At 45.5% G+C, this 24,675-nt stretch overlaps 1 protein-coding gene across 1 annotated transcript in view; it reads right to left on the bottom strand.

The window, feature by feature from the left end:
- LOC144981295 (uncharacterized) overlaps positions 1 to 22,875 on the bottom strand; it is a 34,263-nt gene extending 11,388 nt beyond the window's left edge. The window contains exon 1 of the mRNA XM_023962530.2: positions 22,808 to 22,875. The gene's annotated coding sequence lies outside the window, so the exon portion shown is untranslated. The remainder of the gene's footprint in view (positions 1 to 22,807) is intronic.
- Positions 22,876 to 24,675: the final 1,800 nt, after the last annotated feature.

Raw genomic sequence — 24,675 nt, 5'->3', positions numbered from 1 at the left:
TTAAATATCTTTAGAGCCGAAAATGGCAGCTCAACAGTGGACACAGAGATGGTCAGCACCAAACACGAATATCAATTTTTTTGGCAACGATGCAACAATATGTTTGTCATAAAACCAACACAGCACATAACCCTGAACACACCATCCCAACACTGTCAAACATGGTGGTGGCAGCATCATGGTTTAGGCTGCTTTTCTTCAGCAGGGACAGGGAGGATGGTTAGAATTGTTGGGAAGATGGATGGAGCCAAATGCAGGACCATTCTGGAAGACAACCTGATGGAGTCTGCAAAAGAGCTGAGACTGGGACGGAGATTTGTCTTCCAGGAAGACAATGATCCACAACATGAAGCAAAATCTACAATGGATGGTTCACAAATAAACATATCCAGGTGTTAGAACGGCCAAGTCAAAGCCCAGACCAGAATCCAATGGCGAATCTGTGGAGGGAACAATTCACTCTGAAAACTAGTCAAGTTACTAAAGAATGAACACACAAAATGAGGTGATACACCAAAAGAGTTTCTTAATTTTGGAAGAACAATTTTCAGAGGAACACAATAACTGACATTTTCATCATCATTTTGCATCCTTTCCACAGATTAACCCCCCCCCCCCCCCCCCCCCAACATAATGATCATAGAATAGGCCAGTGATTAATAGATTAATTTAAAACCATTTTTTCTCATGAAAACATTGGAACAAAAATAGGATTGTTTAAACACAACACAAGGAAAGGTTTCATTCGAGCTGACAGTATTCTCCCAATACAACAAAGATTAGGTCAGAATTTTTTTATAATGATTGATTGGTTGATTGATTGATTTGTTGATTGATTGGTTGATTGATTTGTTTCAACTGTAGTCAAAGCAAAAAAGAATGTACACAGATTTACAGAAATGATGAAAATAAAACAAAAAAAAATGCTTACATTACATCTGCTTGATTAAATACAGTGATCATTAACTAAAGTCAAGTAGAGCTTCATTTATTGCTTGAAAATGAGTGGGAAGAAGTGATCTTATATAATCCTACCCCTACTGAGTTTCTCATTTTATAGTTTTAAAGTTTTTGTAATCCGGTTCTGATCCGATAGATTCTTTTCAAGTAGCAAAATCTAGTGTCTAGTAATGATTATCTTCAGAAAACAGTCATTTTTGATTTCTGTAAACAGTAACGGTAAAAATATGTAATAATTATTGATGTAATAATCAATAATCAACACATTATCACATTAAACCAGTAGTTATTGCTACACATTGCAGATCAACTAAAAAAAATCAATAGCTTATTAAATATTATTTAAACATTTCAGTATCACATTTTCATGACCATAGGGTGCACCGGGTTATAGGGCACAGTTTCATGGGTGCTTTTTCTGTATGTGACACATACGAAAGGCACAGCAGGTTTAAATGCGCAGGCACGTTAACACATACCGGTAAAACATGCATGTCAGTGTGTGTTTGTAAAGGCAAAGGGAGCAAAACTGAGTGATTTATTTTTCATTTTTTCACTCATCAATCAGCATCCAAAAATCCATCAAAGTCCTCATCTTCTGTATCTGAAATGAACAGCTGGGCTAAATTTCTATCAAACACACCAGCTTCCCTTTCGGCATAGTCAGAGTTCGTCTCGTTGTTGTGCGGCTCTTCGTCAATGATGCTGGCTTTTGCGAAAGCTCGAAGAAAAGTGCAAGCAGACATGCATTGAAGCTTTCCTGCTACGTCTTCTGAGCGTGGTCGGAAGACAAAGCGATCTATGGACTGAAAGTCGATCTTCTTCCAGGATTCAGCGACCTTGTTCGGACCCCCAGATCCTTCAGAGCGTGGTAAGCCAAAGCGCCAGTCTTAGTTCATGTAGAGGAACTTGCTTTATTACTTTTACAACTCCAAAACGACGACTGGCCGCGCTTGTATGCACTCAACACACTTACACACGCTTTCACCCCTCCCATCCTGCACCACGCAAGCTCAGACACACCGGTTGTAGCACACACACACATACACACACTCATTCTACAACACTTGTTAGTAACAAGTGTTGCTAACATAAATTGTGGCGTAACTCGCCAGGCGCTGCCTCCAAGTCTTTGTAAAAGTGTGATACCTTGCAGCTTAAACTGTGCTTCATGGCGGCTGGGTAGCTCGGTTGTTTGTTTGTTTTTGATTTGAAAAGGTTTATTTCAAGCAATTAAGTAGAAATAATACCCAAAAGAAATATAATCATCAGTTATACATTCATACAGTAACTAATCAAACTTAGGATAATTAGACATATTAATAAATATTGCTTGAAAGGGAGTGGAAGGAAGCGAACTTATATAATCCCACCCCGTTATACTGTAACCATTTTATTACATGATTTATCAATATCCGGTTCCTAGCTTTTATCAGACAGAATTAAGAATCATAAAGTATCAATAAAGCACATGACAAAGATGAATTACTTAATTATTATGCAAAAATAACTATTCCAGAAATCAACATGGCAAATGCATAATACTATATCAGTAAAATAGACATAACACTGTTTCAGGAATTATCATAGCAAAATTTCATCAAGTATCAAAAGTTAAAAAACATGTGCAAAATTATGTTACATTAGGAAAGATTTTTGAATCAATTTATCAATTTTTGGAGCAAGTGAAGTAATATCATTAACGTCGATCAATTTAACCATTTTCAATAAGTGAATAATCATTTGTTTTACTTTTTTTGTATTTTTCTCTCTCTTTTTTTTATTATAAAGTAATGCTGTAAGGGAAAATAAAAAGGGTCCATAATCTGTCGATTGTCCAAGGTTGGCATTTTTTCTTTCACTGATAACAGCCGTTCTTCTGGGTTTAAACAGTTTATAGTTCTCTTCGATGTTATGTCTGCAGACATTAGATTCAGGTCCATATCCTTCTTCAGCTGATATCAGTGACGGTGAAAGTTGAGAACTCTCTGCTGTTATTCAGGTGACGTCAGACGTATGGAGAAAGTGAGGAAACCAGGTGTCATATTTCTTGAAATTATTTGGCTCTTTGGTTTATTACTCCATGTTGTTTCAGACAACCGTGATAAGACACTTGTCAAAGTCCTTCATGGTGTTCACAACCAGAACCTTGGACCGGTCCGGTGGACCGAGTGGTTTGACGTAAATCCTGCAGCCTTTAACCCAAGTGTTCTCAATCTGCTTACACTTCCTTAGAAGCCGTGCACGTTTGGAGATTTCAGCATTCCTTCTGGTCAGATGGTCGTTCAGATAAACAGCGGAACCTCTGAGATTTTTACGTTGATTCATCAGAGCTAGCTTGTGTTTTTGATTCACAAACCTGATGAGGATCACTGGTTTATCCATCTCCATTCTCCTGGGGAGCGGGTGGCAGGTCTCGATGGTATTGAGATCCAGGGAAATCCCTTTAGATGTGAGAAATGAATGTATTTACTGTTCCAGAGATTCTCCACCGCTCGCCGCTTCAGCACTGCTAGCAACGCTAGCGCTAGCATTAGCAGTGCTAGCTCCTGCTTAATTCAGCTCTGCTCGAGGTTTGATTGGTACTCCAGTGAGAATGATATTATTCATCCTTACTTGTTGTTCCACATCGTCCAGTCTTTTCTCCAGAATGTCGACCCGGTTTTCTCGTTGCTCGTTTTGAGCCCGAAATCTTCGGAACTCTTCCATCGTCTCCGTAAATGGCGTTAGCTTAGCGGACACTTGCTCCATAAAGGAAAAAAAGCGTAGCTTTGATATCATCAAGAATCTTTTTAAGGTCTTCGTAGTCCTGGCTTTTCTTGGGGGGCATCGTCAGCTCTCTTTTTTGGAGAAAATCAACTTTTTAAGTCATTTGAAGATAGTTGTATCTGCAGAGAGCCACACACGCGTCCTGCCGTAACCCGGTAAGGTGAAAGATTACCACTAGGATTCGATTCCAGGAGGGGAATGAACAATGGTTGTGCGAGGGGGTCGAGCCTCGCTGAAAGATTTCTGGTTGAGGCGGCAGATTATGGACTAGGATTCCGGTCAGAGAATCACGGCACTTGGAGAGAGAGACTGAACTTTCTTCTTTTATTGAACAAGGTTGGGAGATGATGAATTACAGCAGCTATTGCTTTCATCCGTGTGTGTAGGATGATGTGTGTCTGTGTGTGTGTGGTCTGGAAACGAAACAAAGATATAAAATGTGTTACCACAAAGTCTGTATGACATTCAGCAAAGCTTACACATTCACTAAACAAACTGCTGTATGATCACATAACATAAATTCACCAATGAGGTAAGTAACTCAGGAAACAATGCCACCTGTGGTGTTGGATGTACCAGAAGTGTTGAATTGATGAGATGGGCTGACAGATGTGGAGAAGGATGCATCGAGGGGGCAGATATAAACCCTGACGATGGTTGTAAATTCACAGACTTGGGTTGAGTGGATGCTACACTCTGAAGCGGTGTTGTTGGGAATGCCGAAGAAGCAGAAGTTGCTGGAACGGAAGCAGGTTGCAGCATTGGCGGTGGTCCAGTAGTTGTAACTATAGAGACTAGGATGACCTTTTGGGTCAATTGTGGGGAAGGACTGAGCACAGCAGGAGCTTGTGGTGGAAGCAACTGGGTTGACAGTGATGACTTGGAGGTGGATGCTATTGAATCGGCCTGTCTACCCTGCACTGGCGTTGGCAAGTCGATGAAAGGGTTCAACTTGTCAGAGGGTGAAGGTGCCTGACCATGAGAAAGCAATGAAGAACAGAGCTTGTCAATCTCAAGGTCCTGTTCAGCTCGTGCTAAGCGCTGTTGTCGTTCAAGCTGCTTAGTGAGTGCTTCTCTGGCTTTGAGTGCCTCCTCTTGACGCCGCTGTGCTTCCTTGGCTTGTTCATCCAGTCGTTTACACTCCAGATCAGCTTGTGCCTCATCCGTGATTAGTCGACAGATATCTTCTAACTCCAGCTGCTTTATTCTCTCCTCCAAGATTGCAGCTTGAGCAGCTGAGAGACCCTGAGTGGGATATGTCCCAACAGAGAACCTTGTGCGCCTACTCGATCTGCTGTGGATGTATGAACTCTGATTCCATTAACTGCTCGATTTGTTGCTTTAGTGGCTGTTGGAGCAGGAAACAGCGACAGGTGGAGCTGAGCGCCTGGGTGGCTGGAATCCAACTTGGTAGTCATCCAAATAAGCAGGTAAGCAGTGGTCCCTCTGTGGACGGCTCCGGTGCTCAGATGTTTCTGATGCTGTCCATGATCTTCTTTGGATGCACTCAATCCGGCTCGAAGGACCAGATGTGCGAGGGGGTCGAGCCTCGCTGAAAGATTTCTGGTTGAAGCGCCAGATTGTTGACTAGGATTCTGGTCAGAGAATCACGGCACTTGGAGAGAGAGACTGAACTTTCTTCTTTTATTGAACAAGGTTGGGAGATGATGAACTACAGCAGCTATTGCTTTCATCCGTGTGTGTAGGATGATGTGTGTCTGTGTGTGTGTGTGTGTGGTCTGGAAACGAAACAAAGATGTAAAATGTGTTACCACAAAGTCTGTATGACAGTCAGCAAAGCTTACACATTTACTAAACAAACTGCTGTATGATCACATAATATAAATTCACCAATGAGGTAAGTAACATAAGCATTAATAAAGCCAATTATCCTCTTTAAACACTCAAATTTAGCTGAATTGTTCATAGAAGCAGAACTAAAGACAGATATTCAACTAACAAACTTCCACAGCATGTTGCCATATAAATCTTATAATATGAAAGAAATCACCAAATTATTGATAAATGAGAAGCAGAAACAACTAACATTTCCTCAAGAACGCACACAAAGAGAGGGAAAACACACAGTGAATCCTTACAGCCTCGCACCTCTGGCAACTGCTTTTCTGCTGCTCACGAGTGTAAGGGGCGTGTTTGGACAAGTTCGACAGATGTTGTTTTTCTTCTGTATGCCAGTAGATGGTTCTCTTCTACCTTGACCAGTAGGGCTTTCTCACACAGCCGCCCCCAAATGTCGCCACTGACATTTGAAACATCTGAGAAAGACCATCAGTTGGCGTTATCCTCTGAATCACTGATCTCCGGTAGTCGGATTAGCCGGGCCACAGGCCAGACATAGGTTTTGTTATTGACCTAGACAGATGCTGACCGGATCACTTACTTTGCCAACTAGCCAGAGCACTCATGGAAGTTGAGGATCGACTATTAGTATTACCTGGTCCACCGTAAGCTGATGTCCATCGGTTTGCCATTTTGTTTGCCTCTGGAGGTTTGGCCGGTAGCATCGGATGAAGGTTGACCAGAAGTTGGTTCGTTAGCACCTGGCTGTGCCTCCATCGCCGTGTCCCCAAAATACTGCTGGAATCATTCAAGGCTTGTGGCAGTGAGGAGTCATGCCGTCCCATAAGCAAGATATGAGGTGTAATGGTGTTAGGGTTGGCAGCGTCGGTTGAACCATATCCGAGTGGTTTTGCATTTAAAATCCCTTCTACCTCAGCAAGAACGGATGCCAGAACATGTTCTGGCACTTACTGCTCTTTTAGGATGAGTCTGAGTGCTGTTTTCACTGATTTGATATCTCGCTCCCATGCCCCACCAAAATGTGGAGCACTTGGGTGGTCAAACCGAAAGGATATCTTCTGTTTTGCCAGCTGCTCTTGCAATTCTGGTGCCACGACATTGAAGGCTTCCCATAACTCCTGTTTTCCTCCAACAAAGTTGGGGCCATTATCGCACAGGACTTCAAATGGCATGTCCGCCTGGCTCTGAATCGACGTAAGGACAGTAGGAAGGCATCTTTGTCAAGGCTTTCAAGTAGGTCAAGGTGGACACACCTAGTAGTTAGGCATTTGTACACAATCCCCCATCGCCTCTCGATTCTGCGGCCAATTCGAATGCTGAAAGGGCCAAAACAGTCCACCCCTATGGAATAGAATGGTGGCTTATAAATGCGCAGCCTAGACGGTGGGAGATCTGCCATTTTAGGAATATCTGGCTTGGCCCGCCAGAACTGGCAATCTCTGCAGGTGCGCTGATGTCTACGAATTGCCTCTCGGCCTTGCAGTACCCAGTCGCATCTCAGCTAACACCCGTTCAGGTCCTGGATGGAGAAGCTTGTGATGGAAGTCCTGGATCAGTAGCTTAGTTATCTGGTGCACTGGGTCCAGAATAACTGGATGGATCATGTCAATTTCTAGATCAGTTGCATGTCGCGGTCTACCTCCGCTACGCAGTAGTCCTGTAGTTTCGTCATATTCAGGTGAGAGTGTGATCAAACGAGTGTCGCCTGGAATGGGTCGACCTGCCTTGAGAGCCTTTAACTCATCAGGGAAGGAGTCTTGCTAAGCTCGAGCCAAGAATGACGTCTCTGCTGAGATGTAGGCAACTGCGTCCACAGTTTGACCATCACCGGAAGCAGCCGCCCCATGAATAGAAGTGACAGTAGCCTGGACTAAATCCTTCCAGGTATGGAACTGAATCGGATCAGGAATGTCTGGGTTCTGTACCTCTGATGCCGGGAATATCAGCGCGGACATCTTGAGCTCAGTTTTATCAGGCTCAGCTTCTGTTGCTGTGGGCAGGGTTGGTCATTGGTCAGGAGGCTGACAAAGAAAATCTGGGCCACTTGACCACCTGTGATGATGAGTCAAATCTGAAAGCCGTAGGCCACGCGTTATGTCATCTGCTGGATTTCTTGCTGAGTTGACATATCTCCAGTTAGATGCTTCAGTCAGAGTTTGAATTTCTGCCACACACGTACCAACAAAGACCTTGTAACGGCATGATTCAGATCTCAGCCACTGTAGCACTGTGGTTGAGTCCGACCAGAGGAAGGTCTGCGTAATGGGTACAGTCAGCTCCGTGTGGATAAGCTTTGCGAGCTGAGCACCAGTGAGTGCAGCACTTAGTTCCAAGCGTGGCATGCTCAGAAGTTTCCTTGGTGCTACTCTAGATCTGGACATCACAAAGGATGTCTGTCCATGATCTTTTTCCTCGACTGTGCGCATGTAAGCAACAGACCCATATGCCCTCCTTGACGCATCACAGAAAATATGCAGTTCCCTAGTTGTTGTAGGCTTGTCTCCGCTTGATGGTGCATAGGTCTGCGGGCACTCAATTTGACTGATGTCAGGAAACTCATTCACCCAAACAGTCCACTGCTCTCTGAGAGACTGAGGTTCAATCCGATCATCCCATCCAATGTTTTGTTTCCAAAGATCCTGGATGAGAACTTTTGCTCTTGTCGTGAAGGGAATGAGGAAGCCCAGTGGATCATACTGGCTTGCTAAGGTCTTGTAAATGTTACTCATGGTTGGCTCAAGGTGGTCCGTAGAGCGAAACTTGAAACCTAGAGTGTCCCTGAGACAGTTCCACTGGAGGATTGGGTTGACTCCAGTAAGTCACTACTTCCCTTGTATAGACAAAGTTCAAAGCGCTCTGATTTGGCTTTGGGGGGAAGATGTTCAACCACTGCTGGTACATTATTCGCCCATTGCCTGAGATCAAATCCTCCTTGCAGGAGCAGTTCGCGTAGGTCATCAATGAGCACTTTGGCCTCTTCAGACATGCAAGTGCTATGTAGACAATTATCCACATAAAAAGAAAGTTTCACAACCTGGATCAAGCTGGACTTATTCCCACAGTTGTCCCAAACATGGCGCTGGAGGGCGTAGATCCCGCAACCAGGGCTGCAGGTAGTTCAAAATGGCAGAACCTGCCATTCATAGATAGTTGGCCTTTCATCCCTTTTCAGTTCTCTCCAAAGGAATCTCAAAACTGGCCTGTCAGCGGGTTACAAGCGGATATGATGAAACATGGCCTTTATGTCACCGCTAATAGCAACGGAGTGCTGACGGAACCTCAGCAGGACACCAAGCAAGGAAGGCCCCAACGTTGGTCCAGGCAGCAATCGCTCATTCAGTGACTGCCCTCCGTATTGGAAAGAACAGTCAAACACAACTCTATCCTTTCCATTGTGGTGGACCATATGGTGTGGGATGAACCATGACTCCGATGCTTGATCTTTGTCCTCTGGCATGACCTTTGAGATATAAACCGCCTCCTCCAGCTTTCGGATCTTGGCACAGTAAGACTTAGCTAGTGTAGAATCCTTCGCCAGTCTGCGCTCTGTGCTGCGAAGCCTGGGAAGTGCTGCTTCAACCGGAGCATGAAGAGAATTATTGACTGGATTTCCTCAAGAACGCACACAAAGAGAAGGAAAAACACACAGCGAATTCTTACAGCCTCGTACCTCTGGCAACTGCTTCTCTTCTGCTCACGAGTGTAAGGGGCGTGTTTGGACAAGTTCAACAGATGATGTTTTTCTTCTGTATGCCAGTAGATGGTTCTCTTCTACCTTGACCAGTAGGGCTTTCTCACAATGGTTCTGGGGCAATTACCATATCAATGGCAAGCAATTAACATCACCCAGTGAGTGCCCTTGGGCAAGACCCTTGACGCCACTGCCTCCCGTACAACCCGTAAAACAATTTTCCCATTGTAGGATAAATAAAGTAACAATTATTATAATTATTATAAGTGTATCTCTTTGCAGGCGGCATTTTCAGGGTCGCCAAGACAATGTTGTTCTGCATAATGCACATATCTGCACTTTTGTACTATTTGGGGGCGTGTCGTCTTTCTTGTCCTCATTCCCTCCTTACCGTCCCATGCTGTCCTCTCCTACGTCCTTTTAACCGAAGTAACACAACAACACATTAGGCACAGAACTACATGGCGCTCTGTACATTTTGGAGAAAATTTAAGACTTTTAAGTGCGCCTTATGACTGTGAAAATACGATAATCATTAATGCACATTACAATGTAATACTCATTGGTTGTAATTAAAAGAGCTTTGATTATTTCACCACAATCAAGTTCACACATGGATTTGGAATTATTCAAACACCTGTTGATCCTTAACTCCCCTTATCTTCACTTCGGGAAATGAGAGTTTCTTTATACTTTTTCTTGAATATTTGGATTTTTGAACGTTGTTTGAGCTCATTACTTAACCTGTTCCAAAGTTCAGTGCCACACACCGACACACAGAAACTTTTCTTTTCTTATTAATTTGATCTTGAAGATCCTGAATCCCCGCGGTTTGTAGCCTCCTTCATTTTCTATGAACATCTTTTGAATATTGAATGGTAATTATTTCCCACTGGCTCTGTAGAAGTAATCAACAAGGTCATTGTGGTGGTTCAACCTCAAACCCCCACATAGGTGTTAGTATTTCTTTAAATTTTCTTTAAATTAATACATTCACTTTTACTTTGTTTACTTAAAACAAGTTAACAATGGGTGCACACATTTGATTAATTTGTTTTGAGTGAAAAAATAGTTTATTCACTTGGAACTTTTGATTAGTTTGTTTTCCCTCCCTCATGTGTCCAATATGGTTTGTCCCTGTCTATATAGCCTGGTTAGGCCTGTTCACTTGTTTCATTTAATATTTTTTTATACTTTTATTTTTTTCAGTTGGGCCCAAATTACTTTAGTTTTGAAAATATTCTGTTTTGTAACTTTTTATCCTCCTTTGCAAAAAATTAAAATAAATAAATAAAACACAACAAATAAATATATATTAAAAGATCTTGCAAGAAACCCCATCTTTGCCTATTGACCAATTTTGACCCTTCTCAGTCATAAAGCTACAAGAAGCTACAAAGACTCCAGCTGCTCTGCTTAGAGACACAGTTCTCTCATGTGGAGCAGCAGGTTCATTCTAACAGCCACAGATCTTTTTACAAAGTGGGTTGTGGCAAAATCTCTCTATAAACACTACAAAGAATAATGTTAGACACAACTTATGAAGGAAAAGAGCTTTATGTTACACAAAGAAAAGTGAAATGAAAATATGTAGAGCCCGAGCACATCTCCACGCTCAGTAGTTTATCCAAGTGGGGCTACGGTAGTGTGACGTTATCCTCAGTCGAAAGGACCCTGAACGGTTATTGCAGGCCGAATGGTTATGGTACTTAGACATGGCTCACTTGACAGCAGTTTGATGAGAGCGGGCTGGCTTGATTCCAGCCACCAGTTGATGCTTCCTCTATAGATCCTTTAACGAACTGGCCACGGTGGCTTTCTTCCTTTTGCAGTCAAAGCACTCAGTGTCTGAAAATGTCGTTGGGCTCACTCTAACAAATCTACGGGTGGAGTTGTCATTCGCGGTCTGTGGGTGTGGAAGGGGAAATCCTTGCAACACACCCCTCACCTGCGTTTCTGAGAAAGTCAACTGGGTCTCAGCTGTGCCGTCACCACTCCTTGTGTAGGCCTTTAAAAACCCTTGTGCTATCCTAGGCACTTTACCATTGGGAGTTGGGTCATCTAGACCCACCAGACAGTGTGTTGAACCTTTTTTCTTCAATGATTTGTGATCTTAACTGGTGTCCATGGATTACATGAAATTTTTCCACCTTTATCCACCTTTGTGATGGTATGGAGAACACGTCAATGTAAGGGTGAGTTCATCTAAGATAGCACAAGGGTTACTGAAGTTCCCCAATTGTTTGGCTTTATTTTAAGTGTAATGTGCAGGTAACAAAAAAAAACAGGCAACTACATTTTCCACAGCAGTAATACTGTAGCTGCCACATTTTCTTTTGAATTTAGTGTGTCTTTTTTGATGGGTTTAAGGTTATTTTAAATATGTAGTTTTATAAGCCACCTGTAGATGTCGCTGCGGTCAAATTAAATTAGAAAAAAGCAGAGAAGGAAAAAGAGAAAAGGAGAGCACGGCGTAAGATCCAGAAGGAAGATCAGCGTCAAGCAAGAAAAGAAAATTAAGAAAGAAAGAAGGTTCTAATTCCCAACCGGGTTCTAATTCTCTTTTTGGCAGCATACAGCCAACGAGGTATGTTTATTTTATGTTGGTATTTTTATTGTGAGTGTAAATGTTTTTTTTGAAACTTGTACTTGTTTTTATAAGCATTAATTGTTTTGTTTGTGCTTTCTATTGACACAAGGCAGGACACAGGGCTGGACTCAGATGCAGAGTTTTAGATTGTTTTAATTTCTTAAACCTTGATAAACTTGCCTTGGCTTTGTCAAGGAGAAAACAAGACAATCAGGCACAGGACACAGGGAAACTCTGGCTATAAATACATGAGGAGGAGAAGCACAGGTGGAAACGATCAGGGATGATGAGGCAGGCTCAGCTGTGGGGAAACAGACAAGGGAAGGGAGAGGAAGGACTGAAACGAGAGGTAAACCTACAAAATAAAACAGGAAGTTAAACACGAGACAACAGAGACTGACAGGAACTTGACGAGACATGACAGAACCCCCCCCTTAAGGACCGACTCCTGACGGTCCAGGAGCCCCGGACCTGAAGAAGTCCGTCAGGAGAGACCTGTCCACAATGAAGCGTTCCGGGATCCACTGCCGCTCCTCCGGACCGTAACCCTCCCAGTCCACCAGAAACTGGCGACCCCGGCCCCTCTTCCTGACGGCCAGTATTTTCCGGACTGTGTACACCGGACCACCTCCCACCATTCTGGGCGGAGGACGAGGCTCCGCGGGAGGCACCAGGGAACTGTCCACCACCGGCTTGATGTTGCTAACGTGGAACGTGGGATGGACTCTGAGGGACCGGGGCAGACGAAGACGAACCGCAGCAGGATTGATGACCTTGGTGATGGGAAATGGTCCCACAAACCGCGGGGCCAGTTTCCTACTCGGGACGTGTAGATTTAGATTCTTGGCCGAGAGCCAGACCTTCTGTCCGGGACGGTAATCTGGAGCAGGACGCCTGCGGCGGTCAGCAACCGTCTTGACCCTGTCCCGTTGTCGTTCCAGGACCTGTCGAGCGGCAGCCCAGATGCGACGGCAGCGGTGGACCAGGGCGTGGACCGATGGAACCGAAACCTCAGACTCCAGCGCCGCAAACAGAGGAGGTTCGTAGCCGAAGACACACTTGAAGGGCGAGAAGCCTGTAGCCGAGGTGGGTAAGGTGTTGTGAGCGTACTCCACCCAGACCAGATGCCTGCTCCATGTCGAGGGATTCTGGGAGACCAAGCACCGGAGACCGGTTTCCAGCTGTTGGTTGAGACGTTCAGTCTGGCCGTTGGACTCCGGATGGTAACCTGAGGTCAGGCTGGCCTTAGCGCCGATGAGCCGACAGAACTCCCTCCAGAACCGGGACACAAACTGCGGACCCCGGTCCGATACAATGTCCTTGGGGAAACCATGGTACCTCACGATCTGGTTCTGGAAAATGTCAGCTGTGGCCTTGGCCGAAGGCAGTCTAGGCAGGGCGATGAACCTGACCATTTTAGAGAACCGGTCCACAACTGTCAAAACCGTGTTGTGACCACGTGAGAGGGGAAGGCCTGTGACAAAGTCCATGGAAACCTCCGCCCACGGTCTGGAAGGGATGGGAAGAGGCTGTAGGAGTCCCATGCGTCGTCCGGTGGAGGACTTATTCCGGGCACAGACTGAACAAGCGGGAACGTACTCCCGGACCTCCTGCTCCATGCATGGCCACCAGAACCTCCGGGAGATGGCGTGCATAGTCCGCCGCACTCCCGGATGACAGGAAAGCAGTGAGGCGTGGGCCCAGTGAATCACCCTTGAGCGTAGGTTCGGGGGAACGAACAGGCGATTCCTCGGGCACCCACTGGGCGTCAGCACCCCACCGTTAGCCTGCCTTACCTCTGATTCTATCTGCCAAGACACTGCTCCAACCACACAAGTCAGCGGAAGGAGAGGTTCCGGTTCTTTGGCAACAGGCGCGGGGTCGAATCGGCGAGACAGGGCATCCGGCTTGACGTTCTTGGACCCCGCCTGTAAGAGAGGGTAAAAGAAAAGCGGTCAAAGAACAGTCGCCAACGGGCTTGGCGAGCGTTAAGTCTCTTAGCGTTCCGGATATACTCAAGATTTTTATGGTCCGTCCAGACGATGAAGGGGTGCTCGGCCCCCTCCAACCAATGCCGCCACTCCTCCAGAGCCACCTTGACCGCCAGCAACTCCCGGTTGCCGATATCATAATTGCGTTCCGCTGATGAGAGACGCCGAGACAGGAACGCACAGGGGTGCATCTTCCCATCCTGTTCAGACCGTTGGGACAGGACGGCTCCGATCCCCTCATTGGACGCATCCACCTCCACCACGAACTGCCGGTGTGGGTCAGGCAGGGTAAGCAGCGGAGCAGATGTGAAGCGGCGTTTCAGAGCTCTGAAGGCGGCCTCGGCCGCCGGCGTCCATTGGAACTGCATACGTGGAGACGTGAAGGCATGGAGGGGCGCAGCAATGGAGCTGAAGCCCCGGATAAAGCGTCGATAAAAGTTTGCAAACCCCAGAAACTGCTGGAGTTTCTTACGGCTGTCAGGAGACGGCCAGTCCATCACTGCGCTGACCTTGGCTGGATCCATCTCCACTGTTCCTGCAGACACTTTGAACCCTAGAAAGGCAACGGTGGAGACATGGAACTCACTCTTCTCTGCCTTAACACAGAGATGGTTCTCCAGTAGCCGCTGAAGAACCGCAGAGACATGGGAGACGTGAGAGTCTTGGTCGGGGGAGTAAATAAGGATGTCGTCTAAATAGACGTACACGAATCGGTCCAAGAAGTCTCTGAGTACGTCATTTATCATGGCCTGGAACACGGCGGGAGCATTGGTGAGCCCAAAAGGCATGACCCGGTATTCATAATGTCCTCTGGGTGTATTGAAACCGGTCTTCCACTCGTCTCCTTCCCTGATCCTGACCAGATGATAGGCATTACGGGGATCTAGTTTGGTAAACACTTTGGCCTGCTGGAGCTGGTCAAAAACAGAGGACATAAGTGGCAATGGATATCTGTTTTTAATTGTTATATTATTGAGAGCGCTGTAGTCTATGCAGGGTCTGAGGGTCCCATCCTTCTTCCCGACGAAGAAGAAGCCTGCTGCAGCTGCGGATGAGGAAGGACGGATGAGGCCTGCTGCCAGAGAGTCATCGATGTACTTATCCAGAGCCTGACGTTCGGAAGCTGAGACTGGATACAGACGCCCTTTTGGAATAGTGGAAGCTGGAACCAATTTAATGGCACAATCGTAGGGGCGATGAGGTGGAAGACTCAGAGCCCGGGACTTACTGAAGACCTCCGCGAGATGATGGTAACACGCAGGTACCTTCTTCAGGTCCGGGGTCTCTGGACCTGAAGCAGGATGAACAGGAACAGGTTTATAGTTCATGTTATTTCATTTACCTGGGGGACTTGAACTTTGGTGTTTGTCACAATCTGGCCCCCATTCCAGAATTTTCCCCGTCGACCAGTCCACTCGGGGACTGTGCTCACACAACCAAGGATACCCCAGGACCAGCTGCCTTGAGGAGCACTCGAATAGGTGAAATGACATGAATTCAGTATGGTTATTTATGGACAGTCGGAGAGGTTCAGAGACGTGAGTGATGTTAAAAAGACCTCTTCCGTGAAGACCACGGGCCTTGATAGGTCTGTCTAGGAGACGAGGTTTTAGTCCTAAACCGACTGCCAGCTTCCAGTCCATTAAGCTGACGTCAGCCCCTGAGTCTATGAGTGCTGTGAGAGCTGTGGTGACGCCGTGGTGGGTCACCACTAGGGGCGTGAAGCTCCGTGTGCGTCTGTCTGCAGCGGTGATGTGACTCACCGTCGCAGGGTTCTTCATGGGGCAGGAGAAAACCGAAAGACCGTGCTCTCCGCAGTAAAAGCACAAACCCTCCCGCTGGCGGCGCCGTCGTTCCTCCGCCGTAAGTCGCGCACGTCCCACCTGCATGGGTTCGTCACTGCGGTCCGCTGAGGAGCGTGGCGGATCAGCCGTGAAACGAGGGAAATCCCTCCTGTCCGTGAACTCAGCCCCGTGAGAAGACCCGCCCCCTGAGGGTCCGCTGCTGCGTCGGGAAGCCAGCTCACGGATCCGGTTGTCTGTTCGGATGGCCAGACCGATCAGGGAGTCCAGACCCGGAAGTAAGTCCAAAGGTATGAGCTGCTCCTGGATGCGCGGAGCCAAACCCTTGAGGAATACGTCATACAGCGCCACCGAGTTCCACCCGCTCTCAGCCGCTAAGGTGCGAAATCGAATGGCGTAATCACAGACGGAGTCCCCACCTTGGCGTATGCTGGTCAGCTCCCGCGCTTTGTCCCGGCTGGTAGACACCGGATCGAACGTGATCTGAAGAGCCTCCTGGAATGCAATGAGAGACGAACAGAGTGGAGAGTCGCGAGCCCATTCGGCCATGGCCCAAGCACGAGCCCTCCCCGATAAATGGGAGATTGGTGATTAGGGGCGGCCGTGGTGCAGCGGTAGGGCGGTCGTCCCATGATCGTAAGGTTGCAGGTTCGATTCCCGCCTTGCACGCCCATGAGTCGAAGTGTCCTTGGGCAAGACACTCAACCCCACCTTGCCTCTGGTGGTAGGCGGGCGCCTGTGTTTGGCAGCGGAGCGACCACCAGTGTGTGACTGTGTGTGTGAATGTGTGTGTGACTGGGTGAATGGGTCTGTGACTGTAAAGCGCTTTGTCCTTGTAGGAAGAAAGGCGCTATATAAGTATACGCCATTTACCAGATCATGAAGGCGATCCGAGCTCTGTCTGACACAAAGGCATGGGGGGAATGTTCAAAATGAATGGAACAGTCTGTCAGAAAGAGCTTACATAGTCCCTGCTCCCCCGAATAACGATCGGGGGGGGCTATCTTGATTTCCTGAGTCCTGGCAGGCATGGTGGGAGAGGGAGGAACAGGGATGGATGCAGAAGCACCCGGAGGTGTGGTGATCCAGGGCGGACCCTGGCGGAGATCCTGAACATGGGTGGAGACCTGCACCATGTGAGATGCCAGGGCCTTCTGGAAGTCCTCCTGCTGAGAAAGGCGGGCCTCCAGGCGTTGCAGAACTGAAGCTAAATCGCTGCGCTCTGCTGAGTCCATTCTGGCCTGATTGTACTGACACAAGGCAAGACACAGGGCTGGACTCAGATGCAGAGTTTTAGATTGTTTTAATTTCTTAAACCTTGATAAACTTGGCTTGGCTTTGTCAAGGAGAAAACAAGACAATCAGGCACAGGACACAGGGAAACTCTGGCTATAAATACATGAGGAGGGGAAGCACAGGTGGAAACGATCAGGGATGATGAGGCAGGCTCAGCTGTGGGGAAACAGACAAGGGAAGGGAGAGGAAGGACTGAAACGAGAGGTAAACCTACAAAATAAAACAGGAAGTTAAACACGAGACAACAGAGACTGACAGGAACTTGACGAGACATGACATCTATAGTTTTCACGGTGTGTGTAAGACAATAAAGACACCCGTTTAAGAAAACCACTTGTGTCTGGACTGACTGCGAGGGAATTACAGTGAGAACTCGGACTGTTCATCTACGCGAGTGGGCAGCGCATGGCAAGGCGGCGGCATATCAGAGAACCAGTGGGCTCGTCGGCGCATGATCGAAGTTGCATTCAAGGAACGTCTAAAACGGCAGTTGCACGCAGGGACGTGAGCAGAGCACATTTTGAAAAGCAGTGTGGAAGACAAAGCCATACTACGTTTGTACACTTTTAAGTGTGGTCTAAGTAAGAAAAGCAAGATTTAAGGTTGATTAAGCGAACTGAGTTAATTAAGGTCTTTGTAGAAAACGGTTTCATGTGTTTATAAGTTTGATAGCTTTCTTATGTGCAAGTTCAAACGTTTGATTTAAAGAGTAAATATATTTTATTTCATATTGGTACATGTTATTTGTAAATTCAAGTTTTGGCAATTACTATTTTGATTTTTTCCTGAAAGCCTTTAAGCATTATTTTGTTATTTTTGACAAAGTTTCATTTATAATCTTATTACAGTTAAAGGTTATATAGATGTTGCATTTAATTTAATTTTAAAGAGCAGACTGTAGACTACTGTTTAAGTGACAAGTTAATTTAATTAATCAACATTTAGTATGACTGAAAAGGGTCAGACCCATGTTCAACCAGAGCCCAGGGTAGACATTCAAATCGTTTCTGATGAAGAACAAGTTACGAATCCTGAAGCCCAACACCAACTTGTGTCTCAGTTACGGAGAAGCGAAAGGATCAAAACTTATGCAGAGAAGAGCATCAATGGGCTTCAGCAGAAATTCAATTACATTTTTGAAAAATGGATAACACATGCAAAATCATCCAAGCAGTTATTGTCAAAATCTGAACCCTTGACTGAAGAACTGCTCAATGACATTATGGGGGATGTTTCAGGCCTTTCTGCAGATGTCCAGCAAGCATACGATGACTTACGCCAGCTCACAGCTCCTGATCAAGAAACACGTCGCAAAGTGGATATCTGTGTGCAGATCTCTAAGTTTGTTGTATCCAAAACAGGAAGTTACGTGGAAGGAAAGGCTACAGAGGAGGACCAAGAATGGCCAGATGTAGGCTCTCTCTTTGAGTCAACTATAAGTAAGTCACGGACCTCTGAACATTCCAGCAGATCCTCTGTAAAACATCAAGAAGCCCTGGCAGATGCAGCCGCAAGCCAAGCTGTTTTAAAGGTATTGGAGGAACAAGAAATCGAACAAATAGAAATTGAAAGACTTGAAGGTGAAGTTAGGAAAAGAGCAGCAGAGCAAGAAGCCTTAGCCAGAAGACTTCGTTTAGAAAGAGAAGCAGAAGAACTTAGGCTGAGAATGCAAAGAGAAGAAGAGGAGGCTAATCTTAAAGCTAAACAAAAGCAAGAATATATAGCCCTGAAAAGATCATTCGAGGAAAGGAAAAGAAAGTTGCAGCACTTATAAAAGGTGAAAGATTTACGTGCAGCTCAAGCAAGAATGCATGTCTATGACAAAATGAGTGTTACGGAAGAACACAAGAAGAGCATAACAAAGACAGTCACACAAGACAAAGCCTTCACACGTATAAGTGTTCCCCCACTCCAAGAACATTCTACCTCAAATTTTGCACCCACACCTCCAAATGATGGTACAGCAGAGCTTGTTAAAGCGCTAGCAGGTGCATTAAATGTTAGTAGAATACCTGTTCCAGAACCACCAATCTTTCATGGAGATCCATTAAGATATAGTGATTGGAAGCTCGCGTTTCAAACACTTATTGACCAAAAGAACATTCCAGAAAAGGAGAAGATATTCTACCATCGCAGATATGTAAGCGGCCAAGCTAAAAGTGCGCTGGATGGATACTTCTTGCACGGAACTGCGTCAGCTTATGTTGCTGCAGGGAAAGATACGGGCACCCATTCACTATTGCAAAAGCCTACAGAGACAAGCTTCATGCTTGGCCCAAAATTACATCAAAAGACAGTGTTGAACTCAGAGACTTTGCAGATTTCCTACGCAGTTGTGAAGCAGCCATGGTTCATATTCAGTCATTGGAGATCTTAAACGACTGTAATGAGAACAGAAAGATCCTTTCCAAGTTACCAGATTGGCTCACTGCAAGCTGGAACCGCAAAGTTATCGAAATTGAAGAAGAAACTAACAAGTTTCCAACTTTCTGCCAGTTTGTCTCATTCTTAACAAGAGAAGCAAAGATTGCCTGTAACCCTGTTACATCGTTGCAGTCACTTAAGCAAAGTGAGTCAGACGGCTCAGAAAGGTTAAAGAACACAAGACAAAGAAACATAGGAGCTAAAACACTAGCTACAACATCACAAGAAAATGCAACTTTGTCTTGTATGTTTTGCAAGAAACTCAAACATTGTCTTCAGAACTGCAGGACCTTTCTGGAAAAGACTGTTGCAGACAGAGTCAAGTTCATTCAAGCAGAAAGGCTTTGTTTTGGTTGCCTCAAGCCTGGCCATCAGTCAAAGGGCTGTAACTACAGGAGCATCTGTGAGACGTGCAAAAAAAGGCATCCTACTTGCCTACATGAAGATCGCAGCAAGGAAGAACACAGACCACCACAAGACGAGACAAACTCAACTAATGAAAGACCCAACCAAAAGAATCCAGCTCAAGCCCCAAAAATTACAACAGCTACAACAAACAGAGTTATACGTCAAGAAGGCAATATTCAAACAGCAGCAATAATTCCTGTTTGGCTTTCATCTGCTAAGCAACCATCACATGAAGTTCTCACATATGCATTACTGGACTCACAAAGTGATACGACTTTTGTTCTGAGTGAAATTGCAGAAACGCTGAAAACCAGTAAGGATCCAGTTAAGCTTGAGCTGTCTACTATGGCGTCAAGGACCACAGTTGTTCAGTCTCAAGAACTAAAGGATTTTCAAGTGCGTGGTTTCTACTCAAGTAAGAGGATCAGTCTACCACCAACTTTCACTCGAGAGTTCATCCCAGCTAACAAAAATCACATTCCAACATATGAGACAGCAAGGGCTTGGCCACATCTTGAACATCTCCAAGCAGAAATTCCTCCTTTGCAAGAATGTGAAGTAGGTCTGTTAATCGGGTATAACTGCTCTCAAGCACTACTCCCGAGAGAAATTGTGTCAGGTGAAGAAGATGAACCGTATGCTCAACGTACTGATCTCGGCTGGAGCATAGTCGGACAAAGTAATCCATGCTATCGGGGTCAGTCATCGCATTGTCGTGAGGAAGGTTATTCCAGATCTCAAACCTTCTTCTGGTCTTCAGAGCAATGTCCACTTCATAAACAGAACCAAAGTAAGAGATGTTACTTCTTCTGAGATTATTAAAGCACTTGAGTTGGATTTTCCAGAAAGGAAATTTGATGACAATCCTGTGTCTCAAGATGATCTTAAGTTTTTATCAAAACTCAGAGAAGGCATTCAAAAGAATGAAAATGGTCACTATGAAATGTCACCGCCATTTTGTGATGAAAGACCCAAGCTACCAAACAACAAAGTGTGTGCAATGCACCGCTTAAAATGTCTGGAGAAGAGATTAAGAAAAGACAAGGCACAGTGACTACGTTCGGTTTATGGATGACATCATCTCTCGAGGTGATGCAGAAAAGGTCCCTAGGGAAGAGTTAGGCAACAGTCCTGCATGGTATATTCCACATCACGGGGTCTATCACCCACATAAACCAGGCAAAATTCGAGTGGTATTTGACTGTTCAGCCAAGTATCAAGACACCTCTCTTAATGACCACCTGTTATCAGGGCCTGATTTGACAAATACATTGGTGGGCGTTCTCTGTTGCTTTCGCAAGGGGTTGATTGCATTCATGTGTGACATCGAGCGAATGTTTCACCAATTCCATGTCAAAGAAGACGACCAGGACAACCTGCGTTTCTTATGGTGGGAGCAAGGAAACCTGGACATAACACCGTCGGTCTACAGAATGAAAGTCCACTTGTTTGGAGCAGCTTCTTCCCCTGGCTGTGCCAATTTTGGCTTGAAGCACCTTGCAGTACAAGGGCAAACTCATTTCAAGGAGAATGTCATTGATTTCATTCAAAGAAATTTCTATGTCGATGATGGTTTGACAAGTGATTCAACAGAAAGTGAAGCCATTCAACTTGTGAGAGACTCGAGAGCGCTATGCGCTACTGGCAAGTTAAGACTCCACAAATTTGTGTCAAATAGTGAAAGAGTCATATCAACAGTTCCAGAAGAAGAGCGTACAATAGTCAAAGACCAAGACATGTCTTTAAGTTTACCACACATTGAAAGAGCTCTTGGAGTTGAATGGTGCATTTCATCTGATGCATTTAAGTTCAGAGTCCAAGTCAAAGCTAACCCATTAACAAGAAGAGGTGTTCTTTCCACCGTTGCCTCAATCTATGATCCCCTAGGTTTCATCGCACCATTTGTTCTCCTAGGCAAGCAGATTCTCCAGCAGATGTGCAGAGATAAAATGGATTGGGATGAAGATCTTCCAGAGCATCTGAAATCTCAGTGGGAGTCATGGATTAAAGATCTACCTGGATTAGCTGATCTGCAGATCAAGAGATGTCATACTCCCCCAGAGTTTGGAGATGTCAAAGGCTATGAACTTCACCATTTTGCAGACACGAGCATCTCAGGGTATGGAGCATGCACTTACCTTCGAGTTATCAACCAACAAGGTCAAGTCCACTGTTGCTTATTAATGGGCAAGTCAAGAGTCACGCCTAAAAATGTTCTGACCATCCCAAGACTGGAACTTTCAGCAGCAGTTGTTGCTGTTAGAATCAGTGACCTACTACGAGCAGAGTTAGAGATTCAAGTTTCACAAGAGTTCTTCTGGACAGACTCTACAGTTGTCCTTGGCTACATAAAGAATGATGCCAGAAGGTTTCAAGTGTGTGTAGCTAATCGTGTCCAAAGAATCAAGTCTACTACAACATCAGAACAATGGGCGCACATAGCTCACGGTGTGTGTAAGACAATAAAGACACCCGTTTAAGAAAACCACTTGTGTCTGGACTGACTGCGAGGGAATTACAAATACATTTGTTAAACAAAACAGAAATTCATTACAGTACCTTGTCTTAAGACTTTTTTCTATGTGCAGGGAGAGCTGGAAAACTGTGGTGGTTCTTGTTGAAGTTCTCTGCTTGGCTGTGGTTCTGTAATGTGCTGCCTTAGTTTGGCTTTCGCTGAATGTGTTTTTTTGAATTTGGCCTTTCTTTAAGACGGCCTAACGTTTACCCCAAGAACACGGATGTTATACTGTAACATGGAACTCGACACATGCCGGCTTACTCCTGGCAAAAAGTCCACACCCTCACGTTGGAATATGTTTTATCCAAGCTGAACACGACTGAGGGTCACACACTGAACTCTTGCATTTTCTGGATTCTTAAACTTTTGAGAACATTGGAGACTGTTTTTAAGATTCACTGCTTGTAAAAATGTGTAAGACTGTGGTTGAAGTCGCCTACAGCTTCCCCAGGTTCTGATGATTCAGGACCTCAGAGAGCCTGTTTGTGCAATGGGAAAGAGAACAAAACACACAAGAGTCTGCATAAGTGTTCAAACCTTTGCAAGGGGAGAGCCACAAGAGTCAGCAACCAGCAACATGTCCCGTCTCCGATCCGATCTGCTCTGAGCTCTCGCCCGGCAGCAGGCAAATTTATTTAAATATGGGCGGGAAGCAAGTCATGCAAATGGCCTGTGTATTTATTTTTTCTGTGTTTTTTTTCTGTTTTTATTTACTTTTAAAATAAAATCACTTGAAACATCAGTTTCCTCAGGTTTGACCTAACACCTCCCACTCGATATTTTAGTGGAAGCACCAAGAATGTCGTTTACTTAGAGGTCAAACGTTTCAACAAATTAACTTTACTTTTGTTCTTCAATAGGAAGCAAAACAACTAGACGCCAAACATCCCTATGCAAAACGATTCCTTTTCCCCTGCCTTCTCTAGAACTTGACAGACTTTCCTTCTTCCTCCCATCCCTTCTTTGTATCTCAGGTGGACAATAACTCGGAGTAACCTCAATAGCCGCGTTTACATGGGCAAAAGTAATCGGAATGAACGCCTGATCGGAAAGAAAATGCGTCATGTAAACACGCCGTTCGGAATACTCTGCCCCGATCAGACTCGTTCGGATCAGAATTTCTTTCCGATCGAGATGGGTGGGTTATACCGATCATTTATCCGATCGTGGAGCATGTAAACGGTTATTCCGATCGTGTGTCACTACTGCTCTGGTTTACGTCATGCATAGACGGTGTTTCGCTGAGAGAAAGCTTTGGAGCGCATACGGGACCGACCAGCTGCTCTGCGGACGCCCCGTGTAAAGCGCAGCTCCGCTGTTGCCCCGCTGGCTCTCGCCTCTCTTACACCCCTCACGAGGGAGATGTGGGGCAGGAGCGCTTCGTGCCCCCCGACGCTCACTCGCTCCACTGGCACCCGAATGAGCAGAGGAGCCGGAGTTATAATTTTGTGTTTGGGGCGGGGGGAATGCTATTTTACGTGTGCCTTTCTTATTTTGTTATGTGTGGGAGAATTCAGACTGCGCCGCTCTGGGTTAGCGGCTGCAGGACTCAGCAGGAACCGTGTTCGAACAGAGCTCGGACCGCTCACAGAGTGGAGCTAGCGGGGGCGAACAGGTGCTTCATAATATTCATAACATTAATAAAAGCACGTTTGGAAGATCGTCTCGTATTACAGAGCTGCTGCACATGCTGTCTGTCTGTGGCAGCGGTTTGTTTACAACGGGACCCATTTCCTCATCCGGGTGATTTTACACTACTGCGCATGCCCAAATTATTCATTCCGACCGAAAGTGTGAGCCATGGGAACGTTTGTTCTAATCGGAAAAAGGTTTTCTGATCCCATGTGCACGGGTGAATTTTAACCCGACTATTGATCCGATCAAGATATTCTGCCCATGTAACCGCGGCTAATGATAGCATCCCGAACTGTACCTTAACTATCTGGTTTCGTATCAACTACTCTCCCAAGCCTAAATTGTCCTCTTAGAGCATTTTGGTCACTTAACCACACAATGTCCCCTACTGCTACATCTCTTTGTGCGGTGTGCCACTTGCTCCGAACAAACAGGTGGGGGCCAGCCAATTGGCTCCATCCTCTCCAGAACTTGTCCACTTCAGCTTGTATGGCTCGGAGTCTTATGTAGGGATAACGGTCAAAGTCAAAAGTTTTGGGATGTCCTTCTTGGGATGCTCGTCGGAGCAAGAGGGTGTTTGGTGAAATGTAGTAGAAACAATCTTCTCAGCTTTGTGTCCTGGCGTCAATTAGTCTTTCATTTGCAAAGTTGGCAGCCAAGGATAAAGTAGTTTGAAATTCACTAAAACTCAATGAAGATTCTTTTCCAATGGTTTGGAGCGCTATTTTTATTATGCCTACCGCAGCTTCTGATCTTGTGCTGTCCATCCC

The sequence above is a fragment of the Oryzias latipes genome, chromosome 14 (genome assembly GCF_053564925.1).
Source record: "Oryzias latipes strain Hd-rR chromosome 14, Olatipes_Hd-rR_3.1".
In the NCBI taxonomy this organism is placed as follows: Eukaryota; Metazoa; Chordata; class Actinopteri; order Beloniformes; family Adrianichthyidae; genus Oryzias; species Oryzias latipes.
This window is presented reverse-complemented; position numbering and strand designations above follow the sequence as displayed.